This window comes from Cydia strobilella, chromosome 17, assembly GCF_947568885.1.
Source record: "Cydia strobilella chromosome 17, ilCydStro3.1, whole genome shotgun sequence".
NCBI classification, from domain to species: domain Eukaryota; kingdom Metazoa; phylum Arthropoda; class Insecta; order Lepidoptera; family Tortricidae; genus Cydia; species Cydia strobilella.
The window spans coordinates 11,934,387-11,954,116 of NC_086057.1; the positions used below are offsets into that span (position 1 = coordinate 11,934,387).

General features: G+C 36.7%; 1 protein-coding gene across 1 annotated transcript in view; it reads left to right on the forward strand.

Moving 5' to 3' along the window:
• The first annotated feature begins 1,430 nt into the window (after positions 1-1,430).
• Positions 1,431-19,730, forward strand: part of LOC134748731 (limbic system-associated membrane protein-like) — a 123,042-nt gene continuing 104,742 nt past the window's right edge. Inside the window, exon 1 of the mRNA XM_063683506.1 lies at positions 1,431-1,737. The gene's annotated coding sequence lies outside the window, so the exon portion shown is untranslated. The remainder of the gene's footprint in view (positions 1,738-19,730) is intronic.

The window sequence follows — 19,730 nt, forward strand, 5'->3', positions numbered from 1 at the left end:
ATACAAAGAACTTAAAGCTAAGATGCGCCACAGAAACTTATAAAAGTTTATGCGTGGTGCAAATGCATCACATCGCTCAAACTGCATGCTTATATATTTTTATATGGTATAATAAATACAATAAGGAAAATAAGGTAAGTAAACAGTTATCAGGTAACACCTGTCATCCCACGTTCCCGTCCGTTATGTAATATTTCTAGAACGCGTTTTTACATCCATTTTTATTTTCGAGGCTATTTTTAGGTAATATGAGGTAAGATTTAAGGTAGTGAATAAAAAAATATACCACAATATACCAGAATTCACAATGATCCTGCTATCACGATTGTTTGAAGCAATATTATTATTTCTATTCTATTCTATTCAATTCTATTCAATATTTTTTTTAAATACTTAAAGCTATCTTGATTAATTTTTGTACCAAGCTAAGACATCTGCTAGCGAAATCGCAATTTTATAGTTGAAAGAATAATTGAAACATTGATCGCGTCGATTATGAACTTGTAAAATAGGTCCCCAAAGGTCGCAAGTTCAAATTCTCAATTTTTCATTCAATAAAAAAGAAAATGTCTTCCCTTGATAAAAAAATATATAAACACTTTAAAAAACCGAAGCGAACTACCTAAGACTAATTCTTACCCTCATAAAGTTTTTCAGTCAAGGAAGTTTCGGATAAAGCCGAGTGACATTATGTAGTTAGGTTCCACTTTTTAAACAAGTCCGGTACCTACACAGGTTCGACGGCATAAGCCGGGGGCGGGCATGTTGCCAAAACCGACCCCATTCTATTCCGGTCGGGTAATTTTCTATCAGCTTATCGCCGAAAATGTTCTCACACATCTGGGTTTTTTTTTATAAAAACCTACTACTATTCAATGAAAGTGCGCAAGGGTCACGTAGGTGGTGCAGTTCAGTTTTTAGTTTTAATGAATCCTCGATGCGATTATATGAAATGTGTGTTTTAGTCACAGTTTTTTTTTCAGTAATTTCTATGAAATAAAAATATTGCGGAAAATTCTACAAGTCCGAAGCATACTTATGCAAGTTCAAATAATCGGAGTAGCCCGGCTGCGCGCCGCACAGCGCGAAAAATTAAAATTTCGTCATGTGTTTCTCTATTGGTAATAATAAATAATTGTTTATTTAATTTGTTTGATACTGCTACTTATTTATTAAGTATTTATTTCAACGTCTATTTATGTTATATTTTTATAATTACTGTTTACTAACGTTTATTTCGCTCGGGGCCGTCTCTAAGACAAAAAAAAAATTGGACAGTTACTCCATTAAACAACAAGTATTGTCGTAACTTAGTTATTTCTTGCAGCAAAAAATATATTATATTTACATATAATAAAGATGAAGAATTACACTACCCTGTCATAAGCCGAGGGGTGCAAATAAGTAAATAAAATTGAATAATTTACGAGTAGATTTAACTGCGGAATGTCACGGGCAGGGTATGTCAAAATATAAAATAAAAGGTCGTGTCATGCGCACTACGGGCTTCGGCTCGCGGGGTCCCAGTCAGTCGCCTCGCGATTACCGAACGGGCCTCTATGTGTTCTTCCTTCGAAACTCGACCGTTCGAGCGCGGCGTTTAAAAATTTAAATTAAGAACACGTGCGTGCACATTAGACGGTCAGTTTTTGACAGTGTTTTGAAGTGTTGTGAACTTTTGTGGTATGAAATATAAAGTTATTCGGTTAACGTAGGAAGTTTTAAAGAAAATATAAGGTTAGTTTCGTTTATTAGAAAACTTTAGTTGTATTTAGCTTCAGGTGCCAGCTCCTATGAAAATATTACACATTTTTATAAGAATTCAAAATTGGCTAAATCTATTCCTATTAATTGAATTAACGTGTAAATTTTCAATTTAGGTAATAGTTAGGTAGTTAGGTAATGTGTTGATAATTATTATTATTTCTTTATTAAAAAAACGGTGAAGTGCGAGTCTTAATTAAGTATTAAGAGTTTAGTAAAATATATAAGTAAGCTAAATGTTAGGACGAGTAACGACCAAGCCGTGTCGTTTTAATTATTTGGCGGAAATCATGAAAATATCAAATATGAATAAAGTTTTTGCCTTTAACATAGAACCTAAATTATTATTATTTAGATCTGAAAAGAGTTATATGTACATTGTGTTTATCCAGGGGAAAATAGAATATCCACTGCCTTGGACGAGACTCGAACTTACAACAATACTCTTCAAACAATTAACCATTTTATGAAGCACATTTAAGATGAAGATTTTTTTAGTTTCTAATCATATTTAATGGACATTTTTAAACCAAACAAAGCTAGACTTTTAATGTACAGTCAGCTGCAGGGATAGTTGACCTTCCTGCGAACAAATTTATATGCAGGGGTCACTACTCACTATCTCTGCAGCTGACTGAAATCAAAATTTTAGCACGCAGTTTTTTTATGTGACGGCTCAATAAGAAAGCCTTTTGGAAACCTAATTTCAATGATTAGCGTAGGTACTAATTAAAAAAAAACCGTTTACCATCTTTCAATCTATTTTACTCCCGTCAACATGTAAATTTTAAAGTTTATTCATTACATCTATTTATATACATAAAATTCATAGAACGCATTTTTAACTCAAACAAATATGTATGCACATTGTAAATTTACATAGTCATCACAATACTACTTGGGACTTCTGTGTAAGAATGTCCTATAATATTTATTTATTTATTTATCACAGTTATAATACAAATATAGGCCCTTACCGGGATTTTAAAGGTTGCATTCGGATGGCGATTGCAGCAGCGTTAATGAGGGCAATGTCACTGTTAATATCTTTGTTAAAATTTACGGATTAAACGTTCCAAATTGCGACAGCAATGCCGCAATGAGAGCAATACAATTTATCAAATAAATTGATATTCAACAGTGACAGTGAAAGGTGACAGTGTTCTCTGTGCTCAACGATGTGCACTGAGGACGATCTCCTGAGGGCCACACCCCGAGGGCTAGAAGTGGCAAAACATTGGCAGACAAAAATTTAGTTTTAAGAAGTTTGATCCCTTTACACGAGCAAGAAGATGAGGTGACGTTCGAATGTAAACTGTAGCTGCATTACTGTTGCGGCTTCGTTGTTGCCGCCACTAACAATCAATTTCCTTGGTAAAGTAAGTGACATTCGCCGCCGCATTACTGCCGCGGTTATGATCTAACAGCATTGCTACATGAAATAAAGCTATGAAAATGGATTATATCGCGTATATTGAATTTATAATACATCCCGACGTTTCGAACAGCGTTCAGGGTCAGCATTGCTACACTTTATCTAACCTTAACAAAACTTAACCAGGTTTGTAGACAGTATTGTTACTAACTAGGCCTAGACTAAATTAGTTAGCCCTAAAATTGCATAAAATTTAGGTACTGCAGGTATATAATATAGGTACGGGGTACGGAACCCTGAAAAATACTCCCGTGTTCTAAATTAAAACAATAGTTATTTGTGCAACAAGAGAGGAAAGTTGGGTTTTCTTGCGAGTGTTTATTTTGAGTCCGAGAAAGCGAAAGATTCTAAGGTAGAATCTTGAGCGTAGCGAGGGACTCAAAAACACGAGATGTAAAATAACTTTGCTCTCGTGTTGCAAAGAAAACGAAAGTAGGCTCGTTCGAGCTGCTGAGGTGAAAAAATACTTACCAAAGTCAATTTGCATGTCGGATGGTTTCCGTTTAATGCATATTTTACGCTGTGTTTTTGGAGTATTATGTATAATAGGCATTCTAAATAAATAAATAAATATTCTTTATTTCACCACAAAGAAACAAAATTTTTAAAACATGTTGCATTATTTTGTACTCGTAAGAGTTAAAATGTTTATGGGCCATTCTCTGAGAATATGTCTGCGGTTGACGACGACTTTTCATACATTTTGTATGGGTTGTGGCAATTAGACCGCAGACATATTTTTTGAGAATGACCCATTTATTTATTTCATTGGTATTTGTGACGAAAAGTGACATTTTTGTTTGAAGAAACGTCACTTGAAACTGACAGATCCGATCCATATCGTATCGAGATCTAATTTTTAACGTTTATTAAAATTAGAATCGGGCCGATATTACATAAGGGTGGATTTGACTATTTTAAATTAGGCAAGAGGCCTTAATTTAACATTCGACTTTTTCTATTAGTTTTGCCTCTCAAATGTTTCGTTCAAATGTAGATTTAGATTATAAACTAGTTAATAAATGAACGGTGTAAAATAAAATTGCCATACGATAAATAAACAATAAATGTTTCGTTTTAGTCGATGTTATTCGCGGCGGTGGTGGCGGTATGTGACTTTAGACATTTTGCATCTAAAACGCAAACATATTGTGAGGTGCGTATCATTAGATTCGACTTTATGTTTATATTTTTTGTAACAGGACTACGTGTTGGATTTTAACTTGAGACCTTATAGAATAGAATAGAAAAACATAGATTAACATGTATTTGTATAACACAGGTGATACAAAGGGTCATAGTATACATACAAATATAAACTCTGTGTGTTGCCTATGGGCGTACATACAAAATTAGTATTAAGTGATTAATAGTTATTTACGATACAAGTGCGGAAAATAGGAAATTCGAAACGAGTGGCGATAAATTAAAACACGACCGCAGGGAGTGTTTTAAATCGACACGAGTAGCGAATTACCTATTCGCACGTGTGTCGTACAACGTTTTACAGTACATATGCCCCTTTAAATTTTCGACATATGCACGAAAAGTGCTCTTTTCCGCACTAGTGCGAAAAAGTAGCACCATATGTACTGTAAATAATATTTAGCCACTTCGTTATTTAGTAAATGTTCATTGTCGTTGCACTTTTCAAAAATGACACGAAAAGTACAGTGAATTTGCTGCGTCTTCTACAATTTGTAAGCGCTCTATTTGAGGAGCGACCAAGGGCACAACATTATTATATGCCGTATATGGACTAAATACTGTAAGTGTCATTTTCAATTTCGAATCAACATATTTTTTATACCTGCGTGTAACTGCATAGCCAATCTTTAAATAGTTATATCCTTATTTTCTATGAAAATATTGAATGTTTGTTGCTAAATTCGACCGAAGTTTTTCAACTTTCCGGGCTGAGCGATTGGTTCCCGATTTGTATGTGCCGATTGTCACATAAATAATTCCCACGCAAAAAAATGCAAACTGTGTTTCTGTTCGACATTATTTTAAATAAATATAGGCATAGTTTTGCTTTATTTCGTATACAAAATGTATACCTGGTAGCCTGTAGCTGGGTAGCCTGATGAGGAGTAAATAATAAAAATACTAATAATGTTTTTTAAGCTTTTAGGGCAGTCTTTTATGTTTAAAATGTCGCTAACGCTACGTAATGACTACACTTGCTAATATACATATCCAAACATTATTTTTTAACAAAAAATGTAAAGAAACATATCGTCCTTGCTGCTTATTGCATAAATACCCCCAAACTCACCTAAAGTCGTACTTAGTCGTACCCACCGCACCATGGACAACTTGTGTTATGGCGGACGCTGTCAAAGTAACCTTTCAAGTAAGGCTTACATTAGCTCGATCGCGCCCGGGACCGTGGCGTGTGAGTGACATTTTTGTTTACAACTGTAATTATTCAAAGGGTTAATAGAGGTAGGTACTTACTTACTTTACTTAAGATAAACTTTCGTGGAATTGTACTCGTATTTGTAACACAGTCTTTAAAGTTCAAACAATTACCTTTATACTCTGAAATCTCGGTTGTACAGTCAGCTGGAGAGAAAAGGTACCCCCCTGCATAGAAGTTTGTATGCAAAGTTGCTAAGCGAATAGAATTGTTGACTGTACCTACCTTTATCCAGACGAACTAATATTGACTGGCAAACTAAAATAATTACTTGACTGACAGTCATAAACTTATGTACAGTCAGCATCAAAATAATGGATCAGACTACGCGTCAAAAATCATCGTCATTCTCTAATAACAAAACGAGATTGTCTATTAACTATATCTAAAACATCATCATTCGCTTGCCCTTATCCCATTCATTTGAAGTCGGCGCAGCATGTCTTTTTCTTTCATATCTTTCTCTCGCCCGTCATTCATCATTCACTTGCGTTCGGTTCATATCTCTCACACAGTTCACCTTTTCCGCGGTTTTCCTTTCCCGTTACTTCCCTCCACATTCATTCGCAATACCATTCTCGTATTTTATCTATATCTAGAACAATAAGACTGTGACAGATACTTATGAAAGCAAACTGTAGAGATATATCTCTATTTGGAGAAGTACGAGTATTCGAGGTTGGCAGATACTTTTGGCGCATTGTTTTATTCATGCTGACTGTACGTTACATAAGTTTGATTTATACAGGCATATTTGTTTTGTAAATACCTTCAATTAACACATTTTCAACCTAGTTTTATTATTTGAAAACATAAATATTATACCTACTAGAACAGAAAAATTTCAAACTCCGTCTCACCCTCTTCAAATTCGTTTTAAATAGTAAACGTTTCAAATTCAGAACTGTTTTACATATATGAAGTAAGTACCTATTAACCCATAATGGACTTATGAGTCTGAAATAAAGATATATTAAATGTAATTGAATTTTTAGTAAACCTGTTTGCCTATAAAATTATAAATGCATGTATCCTCTGTTGCCGACGTTTCTCGAAATATTTCACGATAGTTTTCCCAATGGATCTCGAACCTTTTCGTTCAATAACGTTAGTGGGGTAGAATCATCAGTCTATGCCAAATTCTTGCGATGATACCTTCATCAAGAAAGTGTTGGATGTCGCGATCGCTTTCAGGTTTTATGTAATATTTCAAAACTTTATGTTTTATGTTAGTAAATATTTTAAGGTAGATTTTGTAAAATTTAGAGAATATTTTAATTATAATTACGTTTTGTGAAATATAATCAATCATGTTAACTTAATTTGAATGAATATGTGTATATTGCTTTAGCCTATTTTCGGATTATTGGTTTTGATTGAAAATCTGAAAACACAAAACAAAGCATTGTACACGAACAATATATCTTATTTTTTTGGTATTTTTCTAAGCGCATGTGAGTTAAGGTTATTGACCGAATGAAATAATAATGACAAATATACATTTAGGCACGTAATAAACATATCTCCTGTGTTATGTACTACTCCACTTTGTCCTCGTAAAAGTCGTAAAAATATTCGTCTCTCTTCACATATCTGTCACTGCCAAAAGGGACATTTCTTCAACCAAAATAACGTCACTTTTGAAACTGACAGGTCGGTATCGCATCGCTGTGACTTCTTAGAAGCATTGTTAGAATCCGGCCGTTAGGCTTTGCGTTATCTGTATTTGTGGTATTTTCTATAAAAAGGGACCTTATTATCGATGGCGCTTACGCCATTATAAACGATGCTCCGATATAAATACAATGCTGCGCGACGCTGTGCGGCGTAAGCGCCATCGACAATAAGGTCCCTTTTCATAGGAAATGCCCCATTAACAGTCCCATATACTGCTTGATAGGTAATAGGTATATTTACTTTGTCTGTAATCGTTACAAGTATTATCATAAATCGTTGAACTTCGTTTCAAAACCAATAAATAATTTATCGGATAACAGCTCAATTTGTAAGTTTGATTATAATCAAATATTCCCTTTTGCTCAAAAGAACAAGTAACAACAATAACTGTCTAAAACTTGTACATTGAATTAAATTGGTTTGATCCTTAGGATGTAATACAGATAAGTATTTACTTCGAAAATAGAACGGTTTCTGAACGTCTGAATCACTCTGAATTATAAATAGAGGTCTTTTGGGAATGAATGTAATATTAAAATGCGTTGTGTAAATACTTGATATTTCACAGCTAAGAATTTTATTGTGCTATATTAATTGCACGCAATTTACTATTTCATCAGCTTTCATAGGACACCAAATTTTAAAAATTCTGATAATAACTTGCCGACTAATTATTTAGAATTTGCAACCCGGGAGCGCCATCTTTGTGACGTCACAGTTCTTTATTTCGTATTCAGTAAACTACCGAACACAAATATACCACTTGTCGGTAGTATACAGTCCAGCCACATCGAATAGTGTATGTTGCTCATTCAATTGTTTCCATGTTCTCGCGGTGATTATATTCAAATGTTACTTAAAATAATTAATATATGGCCTATATGGGAGACCGAGCTTTGCTCGGAAAACATATAAAAACTCAAAAATGCGCGTTTTCCAGAGATAAGATCGATTTTTCCACCCGAAAACCCCCATATACCAAATTTTATCGAAATCGTTAGAGCCGTTTCCGAGATCCCCGAAATGTATAAATATACTAAACTCACTGGTAAAATCTAAGGCGATAAGCCGAGACGCAGGAGATGCGGTAGACAGACCAAATTCGCTCAGCCCTTGATTTAACACTTCACGGTGCCCTACGCTCGGCGACAGACAGAAAGAGGTGGCGGCAAATTGTCCAAGAGAAGCTGCTCCCTAGAAGTGACCACGACCCTCAGTGATGAGGAAACCGATGCAAGGAGGGGGGGGGGAAGGATTTATAGTTATGTAGTTCAAAGTTCAAATTATACCTTATTCATGTAGGCCTAGCAACAAGTACTTATGAATGGTGAATAGTAGCTTGTTGCGGCGCTTGTGGGTTTATGGGGTCCTGCATCGCCGTTGATGGCTGTAAAGTCCTATAGCAGCGCGGCATTTCTTGCCACATCGATCGCACACTAAACGCGAGTCCGCAGGAGGTGGTAGAGCACGACGAAGACTTTTCTGCTTAAGGTTCTCCAGCCAGTCATCGTCGTGCTTTGATGTTCTGACTTTAATGTCGTGACGCCATTCCGGTCTCATTTCAGCACGTTTCTCCCAACTGTCGGTCCGAATGCCAAAACTGTCCATGTCCCGCTTACAGGAGTCCTTAAACCGTAGAGCTGGACGCCCAACAGGTCTTTTTACATCCGCTATCTGACCCAGCATAACTTGGCGTGGTAGTCTCCCAGGGTCCATGATATGTACGTGACCGAGCCAGCGAAGTCTTCTCTGCTTTAACATAGCAGTTAGGCTGCAACAATGCGTTCTTAAGAGCACTACCTCGTTGCTAATCTTATCTTGCCAAGTAACTACTAAGTAAGTACTAAGTGTATTGCTGTACGCATCGGAAACATGGACTACATACGCGAAACAAGAACGCAAGCTCAACGCTTTCCACATGCGCTGCCTGAGGACTATTCTTGGAGTTACTTGGCAAGATAAGATTAGCAACGTGAATAGTATGTACATACATATATTATGTAACATTATCTTATACATGGTGGCTAAAAAATAAGTGCATTCCCGTTGCCAGGGAGGTTTTGGGATTATACTGAGCAACTTTTACTATGGGACCAATTCCGAAATCGCGAATAAAAATTTGGCTGTTTCATACATTTTGGCTGGTCCATTTTCTATGGAAGGGTAAATTTTTTTTTGCGATTTCGTGGCCCTATAGTAAAAGTTGCTTAGTATAATCCCAAAACCTCCCTGGCAACGGGAATGCACTCATTTTTTAGCCAACCTGTATACAAGAATTGCTCGTTTAAAGGTATAAGTTCATTTGTGGTGCGCTTGCCGCGGCCGCTGCAGGACACCATCGCTAGCGCGGACTTCTGGCTGAAGGGTGTGGTGTTTCGGTGGTTCCGGGGCAACTTGCCGAATTCTACACCAAGTCAGACGACGCAACGGAGCCACGCTGTTATGTCGTCGCCCAAATCTACTTAAATTGTATTTTGTTATTATTTGTGTTTTCTCGTATCTCTGTATTTTTATTTGCTTTGTAGTTCGCAGTGCCTTAGTAGTAATACTGTAATGCTGTGTTTTTCACATTTTTTTAATCAAGTGGCTGCTCATGATGTCACCACAAACGTTTGACGAGCCTTTTTATTGTTATAAGGAACAAAGCCCACCTACATATTTGATATGGGTAATGACATGTGAAACCTACCAACATTACATAGGAACAAATTGTAAATAATTATGTGACTGGGGTTTTGCGAACTTGAGGCTGATCCTGTTTTGACAAGTTGATATGGTTTTTGTAGTGGTAACTATTTGGAAAACATGCATATATCAATTTGAATATATTTTATGTCAATGTCGTTAATCAATAAATAGTTAATGTCCTGAGTGCTGTAAGTCTATAATTATATTTCTGCTAATATTCCAAGAATATTACAGTTTTTATCTAATTTTGATACGACCTTGAGTTTTTATCTCACGGGCATCAATAAGTGCGAAAGAAATGCTTTATGAGGCGAATCCTGATTGCATTTCATGAGCACCAATCACCGTGAGCCACTGATTGGTGCTTACGGTCAAAACCGGTCGTATCAAAACCAGATGAAAAACATATCAAATTGTTAAATTAGAATCTGGCTTACCTAATATCATCATGAGGTGAACCGTGTAGGTGTTTGTATATAATTCAGTAACATGTTTTGCGAGAAACGTATTTATTACCTACTTCCTAAAATATTTCGTTAAGGTCAGGTGAGGTATAAATAACAATGTCAGGTGTGATAAACATTGTAAATGTAAACCACTTGTTTAATCCACGAAATCATTGGGTAGTCAGCACAGTGAGGGGAAATTGGAAACTGGTCGGTATAACCCTATCTACGAAGTAGGAGGCCCCGAGTTAGGATTCTAACTCGGGGGAGTTAGAATCCTGGTAAGGACATTTATTTGTGTGTTTATCATATATTTATTGCTGAGTATACGGATGCTTTACCGCTCGCCATCGGCAGGGTGTTCGTCCTAACACCCTAGCACCTAAATGGTCGCGTACTGTGTGGTTTAAGAGAAATTTCCTCCCGCGTACGCTTCGGCTGTGGAATGAGCTCCCTGCCGAGGTTTTCCCGAGGGGCTACAGTATGGGGTTCTTCAAAAAAGGAGTGTACAGGTTTTTAAACGGTCGGCAACGCGTGTGTAATCTCCGGTGTTGCAGGCGTCCATAGGCTACGGTAACTGCTTACCATCAGGCGGGCCGTATGCTTGATTGCCACCGTCGTGGTATAAAAAAAATGCTTTCTATGTATACATAGAAGTGAATTTTTTATTTATACATTCATTAAATATAATATTCACTATTTCAACAGTCAAGTGAGCCACATATACATCTGTTAACAATCAAACTTGTGTACTTAAATTCTCCAAGTTTAGCAATCCCAGTATCAATATTCGCCGCATTGACGCCATTTAAATTATGGTTATTCGAGCCCCTGAAGTTTTGGTAATTCAATCCGAATTTCTATTGGTAGAATGTTATTGAGTTGAATATCCGATTCAAAGCGGCCTATTGGTTTTGATAAAATGCAATATGGCGATTAGACTCGTAGCCAAAATACTATCAATAGTATTCACAACCTCAAGGTTGTGAATTGTGTAGATAACTTTTGGAATACTTATTAAATTCTAATCATAGCTTACACAGATTTCAAAATAAAAATTATAACTTTTGTATATTTGTTATAAATGTTATAATCTAATTGATGTGTACATCTCAACTACGATTTTTATTGTACATATTTACAAGCTTTTGCCCACAACTTCGTCTGCAGAGAAATTTTGCCCCGTTTTCAATCCAGCTCTGTTAATTTTGATTAAACTTGATCTGTCTGCGTTCCCACTCATATATGTTCAGTCTTTTTAAATGAATAATTTTAAATTAAATAAGATATGATTACAGAAATATAATTATGTAGTTACATAATTAAAATGAATTGTTTGGTCTTTTCTCATACTAAATCACTAATTATTTATTGTTTTTATACAACCTGAGCCAGAACGTTCAAAATTAATTAGCTTAGCGCCACTTGCACTATCCCACTAACCCAGGGTTAACCGGTTTAAACCTAGAGTTACGATGATTACCAGCACATTTTGACAATGGGTTAAGCGGTTAAACCTGGAGTTACCATGGTTACCAGTACAATTTGACACTGGGTTAACCCCTGGTTAGTGGGAAGGTGCAAGTGGCGCTAAGTGTAATAAATCGTGTAGAATATAAAATTAAACTGGTGTTTCATTTTCTGACTTTTATTATTTCCCTAATGTGTTTTGTTTTGGTAGGTATAAATAGTAAAGCTTTTGGTTTTTTATGACGCATATTAACGCATTTTACGGCACGGGGTAGGAAATTGAAATTGATGGATCTGGGTGCCATATGTTGTACCCAACGAGCAAGAGAAATTATATAACACATATAAACATTTACATTTTTAGTATGCTTCTTGTTGTTTGTTAAAGGAAAATTTATAGACATTAGAATAATCTGTTCGTACCTAGTAAGTTGTTCACTAGCTCCATTTAAAATACGAGTATTTGTTGTCTAATATTTGTTATTCCTTTTCATAAGTTAAAACTTTATATAATCAAGTACTTTTCACATTGAATTTCGATTCGAGATCGAAAATATACTTTTGACTGACAATTCGATAAACAGTCTTAAAATAATAATGAATTGTTAATTTTTACATAACATTGGTTAGGAAGAATGTTTCTTAGCTCATAATATCGGTAAATAGCTCATAAAAAGTAGGTACCTAAGTTTACTGCTCAACCTCATATCTGACTGAACTCACTTTGCAACTTTAATAAAAGAAAACGAAGACAAAAGAAGTTTTAGACGTTCACTACTATTGAGAGGTAATTCAGCATCCAATCATGGTTCAATCCAAGATAATAGTTTCTGCTAACACTGCGAGGGCTCTTTAGAAAGTAAAACTATGCTGACGTAGCCTACATACTGGCTGAACTTTGCCCGAGGCTACATAATATATGTCCGCGCCACGGTGTAGACTAAACTGGCTTAGAAACTGATGATGTGTGCTAGATATTCTGTCTATTTTTAGCTTATTTCAGCTTACTGATATGCAGTTTATACATGCCTAAACTAATACAAAATATGTTTGCGTGCTCATTATTATTTACAACGACGGGACTTAATCGCGTAAAATAAGTATTAAACCCACCTCCATAATAATGAGTAAAAATCGTGAAAGTTTAAATCAATGTTTGCGTGCTGTTTAATTTGATAAGTTAGGTAATGTATTAAGTGTTAAAAAAGCAGTGGCACTCCGGGAGTGCCAACAGAAGTGAGCAAAAGTGAAAACTTGAACAATTACGTTTGTATTTTTTGAATCGTCAGGAAATACTTTTTAAATTAAGTGTTTTTGTTATTTATAAACTACTACAACTATATACAGAGGTGTCGGTTCGGTTACGGTAACAGTGTCGCGAATTTAATGGTTTTTTCCCATGTCAAAAACCCGAGAACACAAGAACACGAGAGTGAGTTGCGAGTAGCCAACCGTTGGGAATTGGACGGAATCGTGGCGTCCGTGATGCTCGAAAACAAAAAGTCGTATGTGACTGTAAACTTCCTATTATGATATGACTATTTGCCATTCCCCGTAGAATTTGAGTAGCGAAAGTTCTTTGACATTTAAAATATCGATTATTCTAGATAAACAAAGAATAAGGGTTCATCCATTAATTACGTCACATGAATTTCCAGGTTTTTTGACCCCTCCTGCTCCTTGTCAGACTTGGTCACATTTGGCAAACCCCTCCCCCTCTGGTGTGACGTCACATTTTTCAATGAAATCGGCAAATGGAATTAAGTATTATTAATAAAAATAAAAAAAACAAATATTTAGTAATTGTATAACCTAAACTTATGAAATTATTTATTAGAAAGAAAAATTGCCTTACGAAACGAAAAAATATTACTCAAAATTCTCTAACAACCTAGAATTAAATGCAATCTTAATGTCGTAACTGCCACATAACATTGTAAACTGTGAATTTATGTGTTATTATTATAATCATTATTATTATAGTACCCAGGTTAGTAGGTACAGTAGTTGCAAAAATATGTGTGGAAATAAAAAATATATAATTGTCACTTACGCATTGATGGCGTATGAAGTTTTTGCTAATCCTAAAATTCATCATTATTCATCAATCAATCAATCAATCAATCGTTTATTGATAACAAGCGTTACACGTCATTTAACATTTTCTGTTTAGCACACTTTACATACAACTATAAATATGTCATTATTCATGTAGAAATAGGATTACATTAGACTTATCCAGTTAAATTTATTAGACATCATTAAATTATAAAATATAGCAGTATGTGACAGGCATTTAGAATATTATGTTAGTCTATTCGATTTATAAATTCATCTACCGAGTAAAAAGCTTTCTCTGTTAAGTACTTCTTGAGCTTGGTTATAAATATGGTGTCGGACATTTCAACTAGTTTTAAGTCATTGGGCAATCGGTTGTAAATTTTGGGACCTATATACCACACACATTGCTCCGATTTTTTCAGTCTGTGTCTATTTGGTAGAATATTATATCCATGACGATAGTTTGGACCACGCATTCTGAATTCCTCGAGATTCCTACGAACAACTTTTGCCACTTCTAATATATAAAGACCTGGAATGGTTATGATTCTTAATGTCCGAAAAAGGTTACGGGCAGGCGTATCCCAGGGCACCCTAGCCATTATCCTTATTACTCTTTTTTGAAGTATAAACACCCTTTGTCTATCTGCTGCCTGTCCCCACATGTCAATTCCATAAGTTATGATTGACTGGAAATAAGCAAAGTAAGCATTTCTTACACAATCACAATCATTTATTTTATCACATTGTACACACATTATTTTCACATTATTTATTTTGTGGTAAAGGAATGTTTTTTGTATAAATGCTACGACACAAAAATTTAAAATAAGACAGATTTACGACATTCTACTTAAGCACATGACATCATAAAGTTTACTTCAAGTGTGATCCATACAACATATACTTTTAAAATTCAGGAAGTTACCTACGACAAACTTTTACCATTTCCTAACTTTATTATTTGAAGCGATAATAAAACGTCTGTTAAACAGAACAGGTCGAAACAGAAAAAAATAACGACTAAAAAAAATACAAAAAAATCTCCGGTCGATATAATATAAGGTAATTTCACTAAAGCTGAGAATTCCTTTAATATGAGAATTTATACAGCTCCGTACAAATCTCGCACCAGCTCTTATGAATTTACTTTGTTTGAAAATTAGGTTATGTCTCGTATGTGTAAAGGTGACGTTCGGATGTCAATTGCAAGTACATTAGGTACTGTTGCGGCGTCGTTGTTGCCGCCGCCTGCACTTGTCAATTTTCTTAATAAAATGAGTGACAGAATCAACGTTATAATAGCGGCAGTAATGCGGCGACGGATTTTATGAAGGAAATTGACAGATACAGCGGTGGCAAAAATGACGCCGCAATAGTAACGCAGGTGTAGTTGACTCCCGAACGTCCATCTCTCTCTGTGGTCGCTCCCTCATGACTGAGGATCGTGGTCATCAGTGGATGTGGATGCTCCACACCTGGTTCTTTTAATCTGCCTCCATCGGTGCCTGTCCATCGCGTCTCTGACGACCGAGCAAAAGCTGGTTGAGGATGGGGCCCCTTTTACTTGATCGCTCCATCTAGTTGGAGACCGTCCCCGGCCTCGTTTGCCCTCCGTGTTTCCAACGATAATAAGCTTTTCAAGGCTTTCATCTCCCCTCCTCATTATGTGGCCGAAGTAGGACAATATGCGCTGCTGACAGACTGTGGATAGGCGAGTTTGGACACGAAGCTGTGAAAGGATCGATACATTGGTGCGCATGGCGGTCCAGGGTATCCTTAACATACGCCTCCAGACCACATCTCGAATGCATCGATCCTTTGCCTTTCTCGGGCTCGTATTGTCCATGTTTCCACGCCACGTCCACGATATCAACCCCTGGGACGATGTTAACTATTCTGGGCAGTTTTTTGGCACGGTCTACTACCATTAGCTTCGTCTTGCTCCTGTTTACTGTGAGACCCATTCGGTCGCTCTCCGTCTCAAGTCTCTGAAACAGCTCCTGCATATCTTCCACAGACGTCGCCAAAAGGACCGAACGTCCATAAAGAAGGACAATTAGAGTATAGCTTTGAGGTCGCTAAGCCAGGTAAACAACTCAGGCGTGACTGAGTCCAAATCTTCAGCTGGTCCAGAATACGAGTGAAGGGGATAGCGTTGGAATATAATATGATCAGTGGTCTGCTCTTCCTGACCGCACTAAACCGCGCTGGTATATACTTAAAACGAAAGTTACAGCCTCGTTCTTCGTAGCAGGTACAAATAAACACTCCTCATTGACTCCCCAAAAGGTTTATCAATAAAACCTTCAATTTATTCTACCATTATCGGCCTACCGCGCATTTTCCCGGTTTTTGTAAATCAATAATAGGATTCTGTCGTAGCGAAATTCGCCAGTGGCAACGCTGCTTAGAGAAGCTTAGCTCAGAATCCAGCACAATCCGTTCTGATTGCCGAGGCGCTTTTTTCCAAGGAACAGTTTCTGTTTTAAGAATTTAATATGCTTTCTATCTTGTTTTAACACGACCTTAACCGTGAGCACTAAGCAGCGTTAGCGGGTCACGCTGTTTAGTTCTGACGAAATGCAATCAGAGGACCTAGCCAGGATAACAAACGTTGATTTATAACGCCAAAGAGGATATAATAAGATAGAGCGGTACTGTTATAGTAAATTTTGTCATAGTAAAATACGTTAAAATGTATTTAAATATGGATAAATGTTTTTTTTTATTTGCATTAATTATTTTTATATGATTTAGACCCATGTTCTTTCACTGATATGCGTTAAAATTATAAATAACAAACGAAACCGTCAACGCCCTCTATACGAGAGTAGGCCAAAACTAGTGGCGCCATCTGACCGTGAATCAAATTTTCGTGATTTTCGAGGCACGTTTTTTTCTTAGACTGTATCCATCTATTACGGAGTTATATCTATTTTTGATAACGCCAATGGAAACTTTCATAATATTATGAAAATGGTCACATAACTTTTCGTAGCATCTGGGCGAAGGCTCCGCTCCGTAGCGAACGAAACGCAACTGACACTGTGGCACTAATATGGAAGAGTGATAGTGAGATGATTACGATACGCTACGGAGCGTTAAAGATTGACACGTTGACACGTTAACGACAAGCTACGCGCCCTGTCAGCCCGATATTTTTTCATTCTATTCGTTTGGCGTTTGTCGATATACGATTGTCATTTTGGCTAGGCTCCCAGGAGTCGTTCGTTTCATAAGACGTCTCATAAGCTAAATCGCTTGCACTTATTTGCGGCATGACACGACTCGAGTTCATATCATAATAAGGAAAAACTATATTGGCCAATTAAATTAGATCCATAAAAAGCGTTTTTACTAGGAACTAATTTCAAGGAAGCTGGAAATCGTTTTAATACCTTAATTTAGTCCTAAATGCGCATAATTTTTGCCATAATATTGTTTAATACCATTAGGTATAAAGTCCGTTATTTGTACATTATGTTTATGTTTTGTGTAATAAAGTTTAAATAAACAAACAACCGGCCAAATGCGAGTCTGTTCTAATATTACATTTTTTCAAATAGAATCGGCCTCCAAAGCGTGAAATTTTTACTCTCGACTATTTTTACAAAACGTTCGTAGCACCGATATCTAAAGTACCGAATAAACTCTATAGCGATTTAACAAGCCTTGAAATGAGGCTCAAGTTTGTATTAAGGTTTAATTTCACTTTTAATTAAACCGGGTATTAGTCAACTTGAGTCGTTTTAAATTTATGGCTTTATATTGACTAAGCCCAGATGGTAATTTAATGGATTATTCATCGTGGAAGAACACTTTTGAATTGGAAATAAGTAATAATGATTATTGATACTAGTTCTTAATGTCATTGGACGTAACTAGGTTTTATCTAATATCAAAATTTGATTTCAGAAATTGGTATTTGAATGATAAAAAGTAATAAAACGTGCTAAAGATATGTTTTGAGCTCGAACTTCGGGTCGAACAATGGTTTGAATTCATTTAAGTTTAGTTAACTCGGGGTCGATTTTTGAATATCTTTCTTTAAATTCTACTTAAAATTACAATTTAAGCTCGCAATAAAAAAACGATAAATATTAGATCGAATAATTATGCAACACATTACTAATATTTGTATGTACCTATATATATAGGTTGTATGCATGTAAACACTTTCATCATCATCATCATCATCATCATCATGTCAGCCGATAGACGTCCACTGCTGGACATAGGCCTCCCCCAAGGCTCGCCACTTCGACCGATCCTGTGCCGCTCGCATCCACCGAATTCCCGCGACCTTCACCAGGTCGTCGCTTCACCTCGTTGGAGGCCTACCGGCAGTTCGTCTTCCGGTACGCGGACGCCACTCCAGAACCTTCCGGCCCCACCGGCCATCAGTTCCGCGAGCAATGTGCCCCGCCCACTGCACTGGAAACACTATTGTCTATAAAATAAATATTGATTGCGATATTGTTGCCACCCCCTTATCAATTGACTTCGCGCCGCAACCGTATGCCGTCCTAAATTGAATGTTTGCGTTAAAACTCTGAATTCACCGAGAATTTTGAATATTTTCCTGTGCAAAAGAGATGTTCCAGGCTCCAGCGCTCGGTAGGCTGAAACATAGATTACCTCAAACTGACTTCGCATTGTGAAAGACTTAGGTACAACACGACGAAGAGTGAGGTTCTCGTATTTCAGTCGCGCGGTTTTAAAGTGGACAGAGTCCCAAATATTATGTTGAATGGAGAGCCACTAAAAAGAACCGATAAATTTAAGTACTTGGGTCACTGGGTCACGGAGTGCCTCTCGGACGACTTGGACATTGAGAGGGAGCGTAGGGCGCTGGCTGTTCGGGGGAATATGTTGGCCCGCAGGTTTGCGCGTTGCAGTAGGGAGGTAAAAATTACCCTATTTAAGGCTTTTTGCCAGTCTTTTTATTCGTGCTGCCTGTGGGTGGACTATACTCAGCGGGCAGTCAGTGCCTTAAGGGTGCAATATAACAACACGCTCAGGATGCTGTTGGGATTGCCCAGGTATTGTAGCGCTTCGGGCATGTTTGCGGAAGCGCGAGTAGACGGCTTCCATGCCATTATTCGGAAGCAGGTCGCCTCCATCATGCGCCGTGTGCGCGAGAGTAACAACAGCATACTGGGCGTGATCGCTAGCAGTTTAGACTCCCCCATAGCGAGACACTGGAACACCCTTCATGTGGTGAGTTGACCTGACGGAATTTTGTTGACATTATTAATATTTATTTTGTATGTGTTGAATTTTTGTAATGTGCCTTTTTATGTGAGTTGTGTGTGTAATGACTGAAATTTTAATTTAATTTAATTTGATTTAATTTTAATTTAATTTAATTTTAAGATTTGTTTTTTAATGTAATATGGATCTTGTTATCTGCAATAAAGAAATACAATACAATACAATACAAAAGACGAGCACCTAACAGCGACTCGGCCTAGCCTAGGTGATAATCCTACATCGATAAACGTCAAACGTATAAAAAATAAAACCAGCCAAGAGCATATCGGGCCATGCTCTGAGGTTTCGTACTTAGTTACCATTCTGTCAGAACAAGCCAAACGGGGGCTGTTAGTAAGTATCATGTACATTACACGCATGAAGGAGTACCTTCGCAGCGCTTTGTACGTCTTTTTACTAAGAAGAGAGGATTTTTTTGCAATAACTCAAAATGGGCTGGACCGATCATAATTATTTGCGGGACTTAATCGCGTACAAACTTACGTTTATT